The 19,227-nt window shown below is 41.5% G+C and overlaps 1 protein-coding gene across 4 annotated transcripts in view; it reads left to right on the top strand.

Moving 5' to 3' along the window:
* Window positions 1-19,227, top strand: part of LOC144596234 (serine/threonine-protein phosphatase 2A 55 kDa regulatory subunit B gamma isoform) — a 199,203-nt gene that overhangs the window by 105,065 nt on the left and 74,911 nt on the right. The gene's annotated exons all lie outside the window — the stretch shown is intronic.

Raw genomic sequence — 19,227 nt, 5'->3', positions numbered from 1 at the left:
TGACCGTTCATATTCGTATCCTAATGCTAAATACTTTTTTGAGTTGATGGTGAAATTAATGGCTTGTGTATGAAATAGTGTAAATTATGTATGGCAAAGTGGATTTGTAACAAACTCAGCATTCTAAGCTGACAGCAGTGAAAGATGTGCATTTAAATCACAATTGGTATGTATTGCGATTTGAATCTGCTCAGAAAATGCACATAGTCATACTATATTTTAATTGTTGTTGAAATAGCTTCCATCAATAATGGATGGGGAGAATAATGTATTAGCATTGAAATTTAATATTGTTATTTCATCGACGCTCAAAATTTTGGTCTATCTTAAATTCATTTAGCCATTCCACAATTTGCAAAATCGAATCTATCCTCCATTCCAGTTCTATTTGTGTGTTGTAACATAATGTTTATACATCAAATTATATTTACCTTGATTATTATGATCTTAATTGAATTTGTAATTTAATTCCATTAATAGTTCCTATTAATCTTAATTTTGTGCACATAATTTTTATCTGTCTTTACAACAATTAACTCTGTTAAAACCCTTGTCTTAGGAATGTGTCTCAAAGATGGATTGTCTTTAGAGAGGTTCTCCCAGTTTAGTAACTATGTTGAGGGGATAATTCTGCTTTCGATCACTAGCTACATAAGGAAATAATAGTAGGCTAATTTTCATGAATTATTTTGTATTGGCTATTTCAAAACTGCAAGTGTGCGTTCTGCCTGTGCACACGTTTTTGATCAGCTGTATTATTGACTGAATATTCTCACTCCAAGTATCCAAGGGACAGACAATGTCTTCAGTTTATATGATTTCTCCTTTGACTTTGTACCTGATATTCAGTACATCTGGGAAAACATCAGGTCTAAATGTAAATTATTGCCCTTGCTACAAAAACAAAGTGCTTTAATGAATTACACGATAAACATTTTTGCTTCATTGGGTTTTTGCTAGAGAGAAAAAAATAATCTAATTGCTGTGCTTGCCTTTTTGCATATAGCATGCTAATGCGGGAGAACTTGAAGATGGGATAATATATCTCCGTGATTTATGTGGCATACAAGGAACCTATGAGAGGGTGGCTTTAAGTTAATTCATTAGAGTGTAACACTCAGTGTTCAGCATCAGCAGATAACTTGTGTCTTTGATGTATGACGTGAAAATATAAGGCACATTGTAAAAGATACTATGAATGAAAAGAAGAGTACTCAATTGCACTTGGCTGTGGGCGACTGTGTGCCAGTGATATGTGGCCTCAAGATTTTCAATACCATTACAAATATTCATTCTCTAATTAGAGCAGACGTAAGCCAGAAAGTTCTTGGGCATCAGTGGAAATGTTGCATTTCAAGGAAACTTTGAGAACGTACTTTATTCTATTCCTCTGTCTGCCCGTTAGCCACCTCCGTTAACGAAGCTTTTAGTATCGTGTTTCCGTTTTGGGAATCTGGCAATGGTCAGGTGAGAGATGTGGCCTCCCAAGCCAAGGCAACTGAGAGTAACTAGGGAAGGAAGGAACTGCAGATGCTGGTTTACACCGAAGATAGCACATAATTCTGGAGTCACTCAGCGGGACAGGCAGCATCTCTGGAGAGAAGGAATGGGTGGCGTTTCGGGTCTGAAGAAGGGTTTTGACCCAAAACGTCACCATTCCTTCTCTGCAGAGATGCGGCCAATCCCACTGAGTTATTCCAGCAGTTTGTCTATCTTGAGAGTAACTAGGGCTTCACTAGTGGGAATGTTAGGTTGGGAGAGCTTGCTGATATTGTAGTGCTCATTTTTCCAGTGAATCTGGTGTACTTCTTGCAAATAGGATGGAATGGGTAACACTGCCATGTTTGAGATGTAATTTTATTGACTAATGATCGAATTACAGTTAAGGTCTTCCTTTGTATTGCATTATAGATTGGAGGTCTTGGGTAATGCAAGAGGAGATTGTCATTTATTTTAAATTAGCATTTAAATCTAGCATTGACTCATAATAGCTCTAACAGTTTCAATTAATTGCTAGCTTGGAGCAGAAAGAATTTTGATAATGTGTTCACATTTTAACGAGCACTGTGAAGTCTCCACTGAAATGAAGAATTCAAATAATGCCAACCCTCGGGTAGCCAACCACCGGAAGTAGCCCATCAGCCCATTATTATCTGAATGGTGGCCGATTAGGAAAAGGGGAGATGCAACGAGACCTGGTGTCGTGGTACACCAGTCATTGAAAGTAGGCATGCAGGTGCAGCAGGCAGTGAAGAAAACGAAAGGTATGTTAGCATTCATAGCAAAAGGATTTGAGTATAGGAGCAGGGAGGTTCTACTGCAGTTGTACAGGGCATTGGTGAGACCACACCTGGAGTATTGCGTACAGTTTTGGTCTCCTAATCTGAGGAAAGACATTCTTGCCATAGAGGGAGTACAGAGAAGGTTCACCAGATTGATTCCTGGGATGGCAGGACTTTCATATGAAGAAAGACTGGATAGACTCGGCTTGTACTCGCTGGAATTTAGAAGATTGAGGGGGGATCGCCTAGGACCGAGATGAGAAAGTTTTTTTCACACAGAGAGTGGTGAATCTGCGGAATTCTCTGCCACAGAAGGTAGTTGAGGCCAGTTCATTGTCTATATTTAAGAGGGAGTTAGATGTGCCCTTGTGGCTAAAGGGATCAGGGGGTATGGAGAGAAGGCAGGTACAGGATACTGAGTTGGATGATCAGCCATGATCATATTGAATGGCGGTGCAGGCTCGAAGGCCCGAATGGCCTACTCCTGCACCTACTTTCTATGTTTCTATCAACAATCATTCCTTGTTTGCCACCATCTCCTTGTGCACCTTGTAATTGCCATAATTCTCGTCAGATCTTCAGGAGTTAAGAGAAACCATTTACTTTTCCTTTTGCCCTTCTGCTTGCCGAATGACCTGGAGATTTTTTTTCACCCCCATAAGTACAAGTGTAGTAAAATTGTTACTCTTTTATTTTATAGCCTTTGATTATGATGTCTTAACTCTCTGCTTAACTCAATGCTTAACAGCATTGATGTGCAAAGGGAATTTGCGGTTCAATTCCATAACTCATTGAAAGTGGCATAGAGTCGAGGCCTTGACGACAAGAGTCAGGAAGTCATGATGCAGCTTTATGGGACTTTGGTTAGGCCACATTTGGAGTATTGCATACAGCTCTAGTTGTTCCCAATACAGGAAATATGTGGAGACATTGGAGAGGATGCAGAAGAACTTTCCTAGAATGCATGGATTAGAGAGTATTTACAAAAAGAAGAGGTTCTCTGGAATGCCAGAGGTTGAGAGGAGATCTGATAAAAGTATATAAAATGATGAGAATAAAATAGACATTTTATTTCTATCAAAGAATAGAATATTTCTATTTGATATTTCCACCTTGGGGAAAACGGCTTTAAAGTGAGGGGGGAAAAGGTTAAAACAGAAGTATGGGGGAAATATTCTTGCACAATGGTGGGTGCTTTGAGTGTGCTGTCACAACAAGAGGTGGAGGTGGTGGCATATGCTATAGTAACATTCAGGAGGCTTTTAGATAGGCACATGGATATGCAGGAAATGGAGGGATTTTTGATCATGTGCAGGCAGATGAGATTAATTTATCTTAGCATCACATTTAGCACAGACATTGTGGACCAAATGGCCTGTTTCTGTACCATTCTATGTTTAATTTGGATTTAGTTCCAGACTTATATAATCCTCCTGGGTAATGATCTGACTGAAAGCATTCTATCGGAATTCATCACGACTCATCTGGCATCTGCTCTTAACAAGACCGAGAAATTGTGACCAGCTGTGAATGCAGTCCAGTTCATCATCCAAACTAGCTTCCATTTCTTTCTCCTCCACCATCCCTCCCTCCCATCTTCCTCCTCACCCCCCCCTCCCCCCAACCCCCACCACCCCAGAAAACTATTCAAATTGCACTTCATGCTGCTTTGGAACAGCAGCTAACGTAATCAAAAACCACTGCTTCTACATTTTCTATGTAGCTGTAACACTATGTTCTAAACTCAATTTATTGTCTTTTTTGCAATGCCTGACATACCCGTGGATTGTATGACTTGCCTGGATAGCACGCAAAATTACGGTGTTCACTATATCTTAGTACATGTGATAATGATGTACCAGTGTCATTATGTAAGTAATTCCAGGAACTTGGGAATTAAACCTTTTGGTTATCTAGCATATTGACGGGATATGCATTGTAGATATTTCCAAGTCTGACATTGAGGGAACCTCTGGTGGTGGTATTTGATTTGTGTGACATCCAAGAAAAAATCACTAGTGTGACGGTCCCTGGGGATCGGGCCACTCCTTGGGTCAGCCCCCTCGTCACTTGACGGACAGGCGTAAGGGGTTAAAGGTCAGCCCGTTGGGAGGCGTGGTTCATCCCTAGGTGAACTACGCTGTGAGCAGGAGCTCACAGCTTAATAAAGACCGTTAACTAAACCTGCCTGGCGTCCTGCCTTTTCTCTGGCCTCCGCCAGGCCACTACACTAATTTAGATTGGTGACCAATGTTTACTGGAATAATTTTCGGGGCAATTGGTTGGCATCTTATACTCTCTTCGTTTAACTAATCGGGTGATGACAGATGTGGGATAATACTCAGAATGAATGCTGTTAACTTGCTCAACAATCCAAAAACCTTCTGGTTAAGTGCGTAGTTAAGGTCTCATAGAAGCACCTGAAGAAATTGTCCCTTTTAGCACCGAAATCAGACACTGCCATCCACCCTGCTAAATAAAAAAAACAATTGGAAAATACAAAGTACTTGGTGTTATTTTAAAGAAGATGGTCACAAAATGCTGGAGTAACTCAGCGGGAATGAATGGGTGATGTTTTGGGTTGAGACCCTTCTTCAAACCTTTAAGCCGGATTCCACTTTAAAATGAAACCGATGCAATTCCTGATGGCGTCTGCTTGACGAGATAACAGCCAAAATGTCTGTGTTGCTTTGAAACATGTAATACAAGCCACAGCCTTGTGGCTGACATTGCCCAGGAAGATAATGGTCAGCCATGGAAGTAAGGTTAAAAACATGGAAGTGAGGCGCTAAGCTTTCACTGTATGTAGCATAGAAACATAGAAAATAGGTGCAGGAGGAGGCCATTTGGCCCTTCGAGTCAGCACTGCCATTGATTGTGATCATGGCAGATCAGCAATACCCTTTAGTCCTCTGCAAGCAACCTCAGATGTTAAATTGTGTGAGGTCTTGCACTGTTGCAAGGCACAGACTCCAGAATTAAAGGCATGGCACCATTTTGGTGTTGAAAGTGTACAATAAGCACTTATTGCTTCATTGATGAAACATATGTGTAACATTGGATGTTCAGGCAAGTGTGTTGTGGAATGCACGGGGGCTACAGGCAGATGAAGTGATTGGGCAAGAACTTCGCAGATGCTCTGTGGGAACAATGAGGTTATAGTTTTGGTAGAAAAAATAAAGTTGATATGGAAGAACAAGCAATTATGAAAGAAACGTATGTAGGATATTGTGCAAGGTAATTTGAATGTGAGAGTAGTGGCATAAATTTCCAATTATCTGGTGAGATTACATTGGGAAGATAGTATACTGGTCTGATCAGCTTGTGTCAGGAAGGATATAACAATGGTTCATCTGACTGATTTCTGGAATGGTGATTTTGCTGCATGAGGAGAGACTTGGACCGAGGACTTTGATCTTCGGGAGAATGAGAGGTGACCTCATTGTAAAGTACATAACTCGTGTGGGTCTTGATGGGTGGAATTGATGTTTCCCTGGGTGGTATTTCATATCATATCATATCATATATATACAGCCGGAAACAGGCCTTTTCGGCCCACCAAGTCCGTGCCGCCCAGCGATCCCCGTACATTAACACTATCCTACACCCACTAGGGACAATTTTTACATTTACCCAGCCAATTAACCTACATACCTGTACGTCTTTGGAGTGTGGGAGGAAACCGAAGATCTCGGAGAAAACCCATGCAGGTCACGGGGAGAACGTACAAACTCCTTACAGTGCAGCACCCGTAGTCAGGATCGAACCTGAGTCTCCGGCGCTGCATTCGCTGTAAAGCAGCAACTCTACCGCTGTGCTACCGTGCCGCCCATTTTCTTTAACTAGTAATTCTAGTCTCAAAATATAGCATCTGTTGGGAAGGATAGAATTGAAAAACTTATTTCCTCAATGCTGTAATGTTGTATCCTTATTGTTTTGATGTGGTTATGCTTCATTCTTAATTGTTAACTGTATGTTTGTGTTGTCATTTGTGAGCGGAGCACCAAGGCACATTCCTTGTATATGCATACTTGGCTAATAAACTTACTCATTCATTCATTCATATGCGATTCATAAACTAGAGTGAAAGATCAGGCATCATTTTATTGCGTTGTGGAACAGATGCAAGGGCCCAATGACCAACTCCTGCTCCTACCAATGTTTGACAAGAAGTTACAAACGAAGATTGCAGATCTCGATATTACTTCTGGTTTTGTGGTTCTTTCAAGTTGAGCAATATGCAGCTTAATGATAGCAGTTATGTTTAGGTTTAGTTTAGTGATACAGCATGGAAACAATCCCTTTGGCCCACCGAGTCTGCGCCGATCAGTACACTAGCACTATCCTACACATGAGGGACAATTGCACAATTTTACAGAAACCAATTAACCTACAAACCTGCATGTCTTTGGAATGTGGGAGGAAACGAGCACCTGGAGAAAACCCATGCAGTCACAGGATGAACGTACAAACTCCATGCAGACAGCACCCTAAGTCAGGATTGAACCAGTCTCTGGTGCCACAATGCCAGCCACCAATATGACTTTGAGAAAATTCTAAAGCGAATTGTCACTGCAAGTGCACAACCTAAATTTACAATGCTTAGAATTTCAACAGGCAATAGTTGATTTTGCATTAAAATGTGTGCAAAGTTATTTTAAGTGATATTTGGTTTTAAACAAAAAAAGGTGTTATACTTACAAAGTTCTAGGCTACAATTCTTTGCATGGATAAACTAATTGGGGCAAAAGCATGCTGAGATATTTCTAGCTGCTTTGCCTTCAGACTGCATTCACTGAAATGCTGATATTGTGTAGTTTTGACAGCGGTCAGAATTCCTTGTAGCTGTTGTATCAGCGTGCAGCAGCTGTGGCCTCCTTTAACCGTCACAACTGTCCTCCTCTACTTTCCATATGCCGAAGATGAATAAACAGGACCTGACCTGGTATTCATGCACTTGTTTCAAATCCAAAACAAGATGACTAAAGAAGCATTTCCAGACGTGTGGGTGAATTAACCATTGATAGCTGCATCATGGCTACAAGCTGCAGATTTTAGTTGCCTGTGAATGCATGCAGAACTCCAGGCAGATCTGGAATCTATTGTTTTAATCTGAACATGAATTGGTGCATTTATGCAAATAGTTATAAATTAAATGCAATCGTTTTCCTTTTTAATTTCACTCATCCAAAAATCCTCTATCCTACTTTCCATTTGATCATTTCATCACTGAAATGAATAGTTTAAATGAGATCACGGTGTGGCGGATTGAGTCAGCTAAAGTGGTTTGCTTTTCTGGGAAATGAAGATATTTCCTACTTCTGAAAGTGCTACCCAGCATTGGATATGCAGCATTGTCGATTGTGCTGAGTCATCAACTCGTAGACTTTTGCTTTTTTTTCCACCACAACTTCATTCCTATCCTCTACCTCATTCTATCCATCATCACCCTTCCCTTATCTGTTCCGCTTATCACCTCCCTTATTAAGCAGATTCTGCATCTGCAACCTTTTGTTTCCACGTATCATCTTCCGACCTCTACCTCAATGCTCCATCTGGCCCATTTTTTCTCTCTCTTGTCTCTCTGCCTTTCACCATCATTGAATCACTATCTTCCAACTCGCCCCTTTCTTCCCCACCACCACAACCCCATTTGGCTCAATTTTTCCATCACCCACCTCACCTGGTTCCACATTATCTGCTGCAGCAGGCAGAATTGATAATTTAAAGTTTATACTGGGCATTGTTGGAACTACAGAAGTGGTATGTCTTGTATATTGATATGATTCAGACTCCAAACAATATAAGGCCTTTTGTGGGCTCTACAGCTGAAATGAGAAGACGGACTCCAAATTGGATGAAGAAACCAGGTAGAAACCCGATACTGGCTTCCAGGAAATGACACACACTGCTTGAATAACTTGGCAGGTCAGGTCTAGAGAACATGGATAGGTGACTTTTCGGTTGGGACCCTTCTTCAGACTGGTTGGGGTGTGGGTATGGGGAAGAATGCTGGAAGAGAGGAGAGGCAGAACAAGAGCCTGGCAAGTAATAGGTGGATACAGGTGAGAGGGGTTTTCAATGGGCAGATGGTTGGGCAAAGACCAGAGATGAAAAGACAGAAGGTGTGAGACAAAAGGATTCAGGAATGAGGGATTGAAGATGCAAATTGTGAAGCTCGAGGAAAGAATGTAGGTGGAAAATAGAAAAGGGTGTGAGCACGGGTGGGGGAATGGGAGAAGCAGGGGGAGAAACCATTTCGCTGAACATTTGCGCTCGGTCTGACAAGGACCAACAAGTCTGATAAGGCCTATTTGATTTCTCAGTTGCTAACCATTGTAACTCACCTACGTATTCCTGTGCTGCCCTTTCTGTTCAGGGCCGCCTCTGTTGTCAGAGCGAGGCCACATGCAAACTGGAGGAACCTTGTATTGCACTTGGGTAATTTGCAACCCAGCAGTATGAACATTGAGTTCCCCAATTTTGGGTAACTACAAACCCTCCCCTCTTCTTCTTCCCCCTCCCCCTTTCTTCTCCCCCCCCCCCCCCCCCCCCCCCCCCCTTCTCCTCTTGCAACTACATTCATTTGTTGAGGTCACAATTGCAACTCTTCAGTCCTTTTGTCTTGCACCACCTGTCCTTTCTTTGCTGTCCTTTGTCCACCCATAGTCTACAAAACTACTGCCCCCCCCCCCCGCATCCAACTATTACTTGCCGTGCTATCTTCCCCTCTTCTCTTCCAGCTTTTATCTTTTCCTCCATCCTGCCAATTAGTCTGAAGAATGGTCCTGACCTGAAATGTTGCCTATCCATGTTCTCCAGAGATGTTCCTTGACCCATTGAGTTACTCCATCACTTAGTGTCTTTTTTTTCAAATTAGAGGTGATTTCGCTGGTTGTAATTTTAATTTTAAGTACTTATAAGCCTAAAATTGTTTAACGTTAATAGAAATGTTTGTTGAATTCCCTTATTTACACAAAGTTCACATCTTTTTGTAACATGTTGGAAATAATCTGTTCATTATGCACATGAAACTTCACTGTGAATTGGTTTCTAAAATTAGTTTTTGGTCGTGCAGAATTATTGCCAATATCTAACTGTAGTATCTGTCACTTTGAAACTTTACCCCCTTCATGCTTTTAAGAACAATATGCTGTCCAATTACAAACCAGAAAGCCTCATGACTCTGCTAATAAGTATCAGGTGCTTTAATTCACATTATTACAAGCAAATAATTTAGATGTCCTCAAGCACAATTGTAATTATGGCAAACATTTATTGAAAAGCACCTTATTGTGTTTGGCTACCTGATTGGCAATTATTATAATGGTTCTTTTAATATTTTGTTACCTTTTATTATTGTGCAATCCATTTGTTTTATGAAACCCTCTGGTCAGATAAATTTTACTTCGGAGGTTTAAAGTTACAGCATGGCCCACCACGACCATGCCGACTATCAATCACCCGTTTACACCAGTTCTATGTTATCCCACTTTCTCTACCTTGTTCTCCTAACCTACAAAGCTGCATGTCTTTGATGTGTGGGAAAAAAACGGAAAGACCCAGAGGAAACATGGAAACTTCACGCTGAGGTTCCTGAGGTCAGGACTGAACCCGGGACTCTGACTTTGAGAGGCAGCAACTCTACCAGCTATGCCACTTGTCCTTCGTGCCACTGTGCTGCCCCCATGTGTTGCGTGTGTCAAGCATTTAAGCCTTAGTTTTGAAGTCTGAATGTATTTGCGGATATTTGGATAGCCTTTTTAAAGGCTACTCCATAAACCTCAACTTGTAACAGAAACAGGTATGCTGTAAGTTTATTATTGAACATTAGAGCATTGATAGGGAAAAAAAAAATTCCTCAGTGTCATTCTCTTGGCCTATCTGCCCATATAATGCATTTGTTGTTGAATTTGTACTGTATGTTGAGTGTTTTTGTAGACTTTTATTTAGCAAACTTGACTAATGAAGTTGTCAGCTTTAAAATGAATACAGGTTATAAATGGAATAATGAATAAGGCAAATCTAAGACCAGCTGCAGGGTGAGAGTTTCTTGGAGCTTATCAAATCATCTTGCTTTATTATATAATTGTTTCCAGTAATTCCATCACGGTGAGATGCACTGTTCAAATTAATGATGTTTGAGTACTGTTGGAAATATTTATCTCCAAAATACTCTGTTTGCTTATCATGGAATTTAAATCACACTTTGTATTTTCTTCTCCAATTTGATCCTCCTTTCCTCTTAATCATATTTATGAAAGCATTTAAAATTCATCTATCTGCATGTTTTTAAACCTCGCCTATTTCCAATCATAGTTTTGTGGCTGCACCTTGGGACATCTTTCTATGTAAATGGTGTACTGAATTGAATTAACATTACCATGGTAATTGAGGGAGAAATGTTGATTTGAACAACAGGGGATGACCATAAAGTTGTTCAAGTAAATCCAAGGGAGCTTTAACACAGCTCCTCAATTTACAGTCTGCACCAAAGAATAGCAATGCCAATGATGAAGCACTCCCTGCATTGCGCAAGATTTCTTGTTCAGTCCCTGAGAGAATATCGAACATAGAACAGTACAACACAAGAACAGGCCCTTCTTCCCACAATGTCGGTGCTGTACATGATGCCAAGACCATCTTTTATCTATCTGTGGATAATCCACATCCTTCCATTCCCTGCATATACATATGCCTTTCCAAAAGCCTATTAGCCTAACCTGCCTTTATTAGTCTTAACCACCAGCCCTGACAGCATGTTCCAGATGCTTGCCACCCTCTGTAGTTGCCCGCACATCTCATTTGAACTTTGCCTCTCTCACCTTAAAGCTATGCCCTCTAGTATTTGATTTTTCCATCCTGGGGAAAAAGGTTCTGACTGTCCAGCCTATTTATGTGTCTCTTAATTGTCTGAAGAAAGGTTCCAGCCTAAAACGTCAACTCTGAAGTAGAGTCCTGACCCGAAATGTCATCCATTCTATTTCTCCGGAGATGCTGCTTGACCCGCTGAGTTACTCTCGCACTTTGTGTAAATCTTTGGTATAAACCAGCATCTGCAGTTCTTTGTGTCAATATTCTGGTAAACTTCCTTTGCACCCTTTCCAAAGTCTCCACATCCTTCCCGTGAAGAGACTGTCAGATCTGATGCTGGCATTTCTGGGATTGGGATTATATCAAGTAAAAGAGTATACGTTTGTGGAACGAGGAGGAGAAGGTGACGAGGAGAGATGTAGCTGAGAGAGAACAAAATTAATTGGGTTATCTGCATGTAGAAGTATTCATTGGACCCTAGATAGACTCAAAATGCTGGGGTAACTCAGCGGGACAAGCAGTATTTCTGGAGAGAAGGAATGGGTGGTGTTTTGGGTCGAGTCCCTTCTTCAGACCCTTCAGAAGCTGCTTTGAATCATCTTGAAAAAGCATGCTTATTAAGTACCTTAAAATTAAATTGCATCCTCATTTCATTTTTGAATCTGGTAAATGGTATCTTGGTGGAATGTGAATTTGATTGTTGCTGATGGTGATAATTAATGTTTGGGTTGTTAAAAGCACATTATTTCTTAATACTGTATTTCATTTGTCTGAGTCATACTGTGCCGAAGAAATCCTCTCTCTTTCCCCTCCCCCCTTCCCCCACAAACTTGTTGCTCACAATTTGTCAATCCTGTGACTGTTGTTCCATGACAGAAGATAAAATTATTCTAATAAAATTTGTCTACTTCATTTGTCAAGTTTTTATGATGGGGATGTGCAGGATGACTCTTGTACCATACATGGCGATGAGAGTTGGGATTAAGGGGTGGGGGAGGGGGGGGGGGAGAGGTTGGGGAGGACACTCAACTGAACTAACAGACTTTACAATTGATTTACTAATGGAATCCCAAATTATTCTTATGTACCAAAAAGTGAAGCATCATTTTTAATTACTGTTTGTTCAAAGGATTGTGTGATCTTCAGAGCCCTTTGGAAATGTCATTAATTTTATTTGTGTACTAATTAGAAACATACTGAAATAACTTCTTTGCAGCTGCACTGTGACAGGATTTTTGTTTGATGTGTTCCACGCTGCTGCTGCCAGCCTGATTCTAAGGTTAGATGGTTATCAATTGGTCGGCAAATGATGAAAGGGTGCATCTTGTTCAAGAGCAGATAAAAGCAGAACTGTTACCTTACCTATTCTGCTGCCACACCCTCCCCACCATTTAGTTACTTCACTCCTTGTCTTGTTTCTTCATCTGCATTGCCTGAGCCAAGCTCTGACTCTGCAGCACAAGCTCTTGTAAGGAAGGAACTGCAGATAGTGAAGGAAGGAACTACAGATGCTGGTTTACACCAAAGATGGACACAAATGCTGGAGTTGCCCAGCGGGACAGGCAACATCACTGGATAGAAGGAATGGGTGACATTTTGGGTCAAGACCCTTCTTCAGAGAGTCTTCTGTAAGTTAGCAACTCTACCGCTGCGCCACAGTGCTTGATAATATTGCTGATTCTGGCTGAAGGCTGAGGGAAGAAAGCCACCCAAATCTTGATAATAGTTCTTTACATAATTTTGTTGCTAAATTTAGCACATTGACAGCACCACTCATTTTCCTTGTGCTGAAACGTCAGGATTTTGATTGCCCTGCTGCAAATATTATATGAAAGTGTGTGATTATTTTGAGCTGGTTTGTGCTGTACTGGAATACTGTGCTTGTGGTGTTCAGCAGTACAAGGAACATTGAATAATGCAGCCCTTTGGCCTACAATGTCTGTGCCAAACCTAATGCCAGGTTAAACTAATCTCCTCTGTCTGCACATGATCCATGCTCAATTTCTGAAATTTCTATGTGGCTATCCAAAACCCTCTTAAACCACCCTTGGCAGTGTGCTTCAGGCACCCAACACTATGTATGTGTTTTTTGAAAACAAAAACTTGCCCCACACATCCCCTTTAAACTTTGTCTCTCTCACTTTTAATGCAATGCCCTCTAGTTTAGTTCAGAGATACAGCATGGAAACTGGCCCTTCGGCCCACCGAGTCTGCACCGACCAGCGATCCCCGCACATTAACACAACCCTTCACACACTAGGGACAATTTTACATTTATGTCAAGCCAATTAACGTACAAACCTGGACGACTTTGGAATGTGGGAGGAAACCGAAGATCTCAGATAAAACCCACGGGGAGAACGTACAAACTCAGAACGGACAGCACCCGTAGTCAGTATCAAACCCAGGTCTCTGGCGCAATCAGGCAGTTGCTCCACTGCTACGCCACCATGCTGCCCTCTTTAACATTTTCACACTGGGGAGAAAAGTTTTGAGTAGTTGAGTTACTACTACCCGGGGCTTGGGACAACAGTTCAGGAACCAGAGTTCAAATTTCAATTCAGTTCTTCAATTCAATTCAAAAATCTTCTGAAATGGTCCATGGAATTGATTTTAAAAAGAAACTAGTTATTAAGTAATTTAGTAATGATGACCACAAGACTACCAGATTGCATTTGACAACTGGTTCACTGATGTCCATGGGAGAAAATCTACCATGCTCGGACAGCCTGGGTTGTATATAAAGCTAGGCTAAACTGTGGGGATTATCCAAAAATCTTCTGAAATGGACCATGAAGATGACCAGTTCATGAGCAGTGAAGGAGTTTAATGTGAGGTGAAAGTGGAGGTTTATAAATTACTAGACGACCCGTTGGGTCCAAACCTCTCCTACATTGATAAACTTCTAAACACAATTTTATTTACCCCAAAAGCACTCAGCAAGATCCAAGGGTCGAGAGCCGCCGCCGGGCCCGGCAAGCCTCCCCCAACTGCGCACGTGCGGATACCAGGCCCGGCAACCTTCCCCCAACTGACCACCCGTGGACCCGTTTACGGCTGGGGAGTCTCCCCCGTAGCCGGGGGCGGGAGAGAAAAGGACAGGGAGCCACTCACCCTGGCCCCGGGCGGCCATCGCTGTGGCGGGTAGCAGGAAAGCGGCCGCAAGGCGCTGCCGCATGTTTGCCCTGCCGGCGGTCATCTACTTTGACCCTCTGCCGCCGTGCTGCACCACGGGAGGAAGAACAGGCGCCAGTCCTCCTGGCACTGCTGTGTGTGTGTGTGTGTGTGTGTGTGTGTGTGTGTGTGTGTGTGTTGGGGGGGGGGGGGGGGGGGCATTTATTAAAGTTTATAAAGTTAATTACTTTTAATGTAATGACACTCGATACTGCACACTGCAGGCGAATGGTGAGTAAGGTGGCCCTAAAATTGTTTTGTTATGTTATATATATCTATAACATAACAAATATAAATATATATATATATATACCTTGGGGATATTGGGTGGCGAATGGCTCTTCAGAGGATTCCCTGCCTCTGAGCTCCACATATTGCTGTAGAATTTCTGCTTGGTGCTGTTGATTCTTCCGGTCAGTGGCCTCGTCAGGATAGTGAGGAACTCTGGTGATGTCAAGGGCAGGTGGTTCGACTCTTTGTTCATAACACAGATGCTAGAGTCAATTTCAACACTGGATTTGATCGTGGCCACAACAGGACTTGCAGAGAAGGCTGTATCTTCTGCAAATAAAACATTTTGCTGAATACTTGTTCTATCTATATCATTACTGATCCAATTGCACCAGTTATAACTGTTGTGCCGTATTCATTTCATGTGGAATTTTTATGAATTATTCTCTGGTGCCTCACTGTGCCAGAGACTGTGGGTCATTTCTGACCTCGGGAACTGTTTTGTGTGGAGTTTGCATGTTCTCTCTGACCATGTAGATTTTGTTGAGGTGCTCAGTTTTCATTCTGCATCCCAGATATGCAAGTTGTTCGGTTGATTAGCTTCTGTTAATTGTCTTCAATGTGTAGGTAAGTGGTAGCATTTGGGAAAAGTTGATGAAAATACTGGGGAAATAAAAATAGGATTAATTTAGAAATAGTGTAAATGGCTGGTAGATGCTCTGCGCAGACCTGAGCAGAAGGCCTGTTTCCATGCTGTATTTCTAACTCTGATATTATATTTCTCTCTGCAGTATAGTGACCTTAGTTAACTGAAGGCATGGCAACATTAATGGAAATAATTTCATGTATATTAGAAGATCGTAGATTCTTAGATCGGGTATTTTTTTAAAAGGTTCATTGGAAAAAAATCAATTTCACTTAATGTATCATTTGTCTTTGTAAGACATTCCTTGTGTGCTTGCAAAATATTTAATTATTTATGTCTACTTTTCACATGGTAAATAATAAATAACAAATCTCCATTTAAGTAATTATTTTAACAACTTGGTTGCTTACACAACTGTCAATTCTGATTTCTGCCGCAACGTTTTATTGTTCATTTTAGCTTATTACTGGGAGGGGTGATGACTACTTGCACTTTGACTGAGAGGTGGCTGACAGGTCTGTGGCTAGTTAGACATTTCATGCCTTAGCTAGACCATGGAAGGCCTTGGTTCTGTGTGCAGGACTCGACTGCATCTAGCTTGAGTCCATTATACTTGACCACTTCATGTTGACAAGTAGAAAGGAAAAAATTGATTTGAGGTTTTCATCAGTTGTCTATGTCCTAAAAACATAAGAATGTAAGAAGCAGGAAGTGAGATCCCAGCGCCAACCCAATCAATCAATGAAAACTTGGTTGATCCTCTTTCCTATCCGCTTCATCACCTGATCTTTAGATACCATGTTTCCATTAAATATGTAAACTCTATTGATTCTGGTCCTGATATCGGTACAGATTGATATCTAGACCCTTTTGAGGGAAACAATTCCAAAGTTTTGCAATTGCCTTCTCAGATTTATCTTCTTAGTTTTAAATGACACATTCCTTGTAAGAAAACCCCTTATCCTTAATTCTAGACACTAGCTGGTAGATCCAACTTGTTACCATTTTACTCTTTCATTGACTTCCATTTCAGTATGGTCAGCTCTCATTCTTCTCAACTCCAGAGAGTATTTGCTAATCTTAATTCATCTTCATAGAAGGATGTTGTCCAAGAATCTATCCTGTCTTCTCCAGCATTCATACTAAAATGCCCCCCCCCTTTTCTTAGGCCTGACACCCATCTCCACTTCAATTCTTATTTCACTGTGTTTGTATCCAATACTACTTTTCTCAATTTTAATTTTAATCAGTCTGAAGAAGGGTCTCGACCCGAAACATCACCCATTCCTTCTCTCCTGAGATGCTGCCTGACCTGAGTTACTCCAGCATTTTGTGAATAAATACCTTTGATTTGTACCAGCATCTGCAGTTATTTTCTTACACTACTTTTCTCAATGATCACGTGTACTGGGGAGGGAGGAGCCAGCTCATTGCACATTGTGCACATCTCGGCTCCATAGCGTTACATAATACTATCGAAAGTGATCAAAATTATCACTCGCCCTGAGTTCTTTCAAATCTAAGACACTGATTTATAATGAGTTCTGTCAAAAACATCCTTTTTAATGCCAAGAGATACAATGGACATATTCATCTTTGCAGTCAACATTGCTGCTGTATTCCGATCCCAGATATAAACCTGAGATAATTAAGGATTTTGATAAGAGTGCATAATCTATATGCTGTCCTCTAGATTCAGAACACATGTTGTATCAACCATTGTGACTGGGAATAACGTGAACTCAAACTTGCCTTGCTGTTGATCCTATAGTGTTGTTAACTGTCCAAAATTCCATTCTGACAATGAATATCATCACGCGGTTAATGTTGGATACATTTCAAATCCATCTCCCCTCATCCTTCCCCTATTTGTTTCTACTTTTTCACTTTCCAGCCTCTACCTCCCTCACTCGCCTCCCAACCAAACGTGGCCCCATCCTGCATCATCTCCCATCTCGGTTGATTCTACGTATCGACTACCAGCCTCTTTCTCACCCAACCCTCTCACCTCTATATTTGCCAAGGCTTCCCCCTTTACTCTCAGTCCTGATGCAGGGTCTTGGCCTAAAACAGAGACTTATCCCTTTGCCTCCACAGGTTCTGTTTGACTTGTTAAGTTTCTCCAGCAGAATCTTTTTGCTCTGGATTCCAGCATCTGCAGTCTCTTGTGTCTCCATCATGATCATTTTGACCTCGGCACCACAATCTGAATAGATTCCCTCCCCCCCCCCCCCCCCCCCAATTCCATTTTGGCAATTGCCTTGATAAAGAGGCATCAGAACATTCCTCATATGAACCAGCTAGTTAACTCGAGTATTGAATGGGCAGTTGATAATTGTAATGTTTGAGAGAAAAATATTACAAAGGATCTGTGCATTTTATGTGCCCCTCCTTTGATTTTCTGTATTGTGACTTTGTTTACATTTCAGACATTTTGTTTATATATTACAATACGGAAGACTACGATTTGCTTTTTTAACCTAAATCAAGTTCTAAACCATATTCAAAATTTATAGCTTGGCTCATCTTTTTTTTGCTCACTTTCACTTTGGGGAGGGGTAGGAAGTGTTAAGAGCATTTTTTCAAATCAGCCACCAGAAGAACATATAGTTGATTAGGGGACAAGTTTTGTACCTTTTCCATTATTACCGACTTGTGGCTCCACTTTGCGGCTCTTTTCAATATGAATACGATTTTGCTTGGCCGCTCTTAACTTTTCAGAATTTAAAATTATATATATGGATTTTCTTTAAAAAGCCTTCAGGATGTCACTGTTCATTGTTTGCTATTTTTTTTGGATGAGTCCTCTGTAAAATGTATGTGGTCAGTGTGCAACTTACCCTATTGAAGAAGTTTAATTTGTCATTTCTTCTTTACAGTTAAAGGATGTTTGTCTGTGCAGCCTAATTAATAATGCAATGATGAACTATCGGTAAAATTACAGCATTCTGCGCATAACAATGGCACAGGAATTTGAGTGTCACCACATTGATTCTTGTCTTTTAATTGAATAACAGGCTGTTCAAGGACAGCTCAAATGCAAGTTGAACCGAAAGATCTCGTCTAGAAACAAAGAATGGCAGATGGTGGTTTACAATAGAAGGCACAAAGTGCTGGAGTAATTCAGCGGGTCAGGCAGCATCACTGGAGAACATCGGTGAAGTTTTGGGTCAGGACCCGTCTTCAGACTGATTGTGGGGGGTGGAGATGGAAGCTGGAAGAGAGGAGAGGCAGAAGAAAGCCTGGCAAGTAATGGGTGGATACAGGTGGGGTGGGGGTGGATTTAATAGGCAGATGATTGGCAAAGGCCAGAGATGAAAAGACAGAAGGTATGACACAAAAGGATTGAAGAGTTGTGAATTGTGAAGCTAGAGGAAGGAATGCAGGTGGAACGGGAGGAGGAGGAGGAGAGAGATACGTGCAAGTCCAGGAAGGGCACAGGAATACGAGGGTGTGGAGGAGGAGGAGGGGAAAGAATGGGGGGTGAGGGAGGAAGGTGGAGGGGGATTTTTGAAGTTGCCCAAAACTGGAGAATTCAATGTAAGTAATGTTAAGTTATAACAAGCTACCCAGTTTGCATGTGGCCTCACTCTGGCAATAGATGATGCCCAGGACAGAAAATCCAGTTTGGGAATGGGAAGAGTTGTTAAAATGGTTAGTGAAGGGCGATGCAGTTGGCCTTGGTAGACCGAGCACAAGTGTTTGGTGAAATGATTGCCAGAGTCTACGTTCGGACTCCAATGTAAATGAGGCCACATCGGGAACACTGGAGGCAGTGGATGATGATGGAGGTGGTACACATGCATCACTTGAAATGGAGAAGGGGATGTCACTGGGATGTCACTGAGCATTCCTTACCAGAGAAAAAGGTTTGGAGGCGACTGAAGAAGAGTGCTACATCATTGTGGACTTGGAACTCTGAGCATTGAGCATGTACCTCCACTAACCTCATCATCTGCATCCGGTGTTCCCAATTTAGCCTCCTGTACAGAGACCAAACATAGACTCGGAGACCCTTTTGCCAAATACTTGTGCTTGGTCTGCCAAGGCCTGCTGGATATCCTGGTTGCTAACCATTTT

Source organism: Rhinoraja longicauda, chromosome 1 (genome assembly GCF_053455715.1).
Source record: "Rhinoraja longicauda isolate Sanriku21f chromosome 1, sRhiLon1.1, whole genome shotgun sequence".
Lineage (NCBI taxonomy): Eukaryota > Metazoa > Chordata > Chondrichthyes > Rajiformes > Arhynchobatidae > Rhinoraja > Rhinoraja longicauda.
The sequence above is the reverse complement of the archived record's forward strand: the minus strand, read 5'-3'. Positions and strand labels throughout refer to the sequence as shown.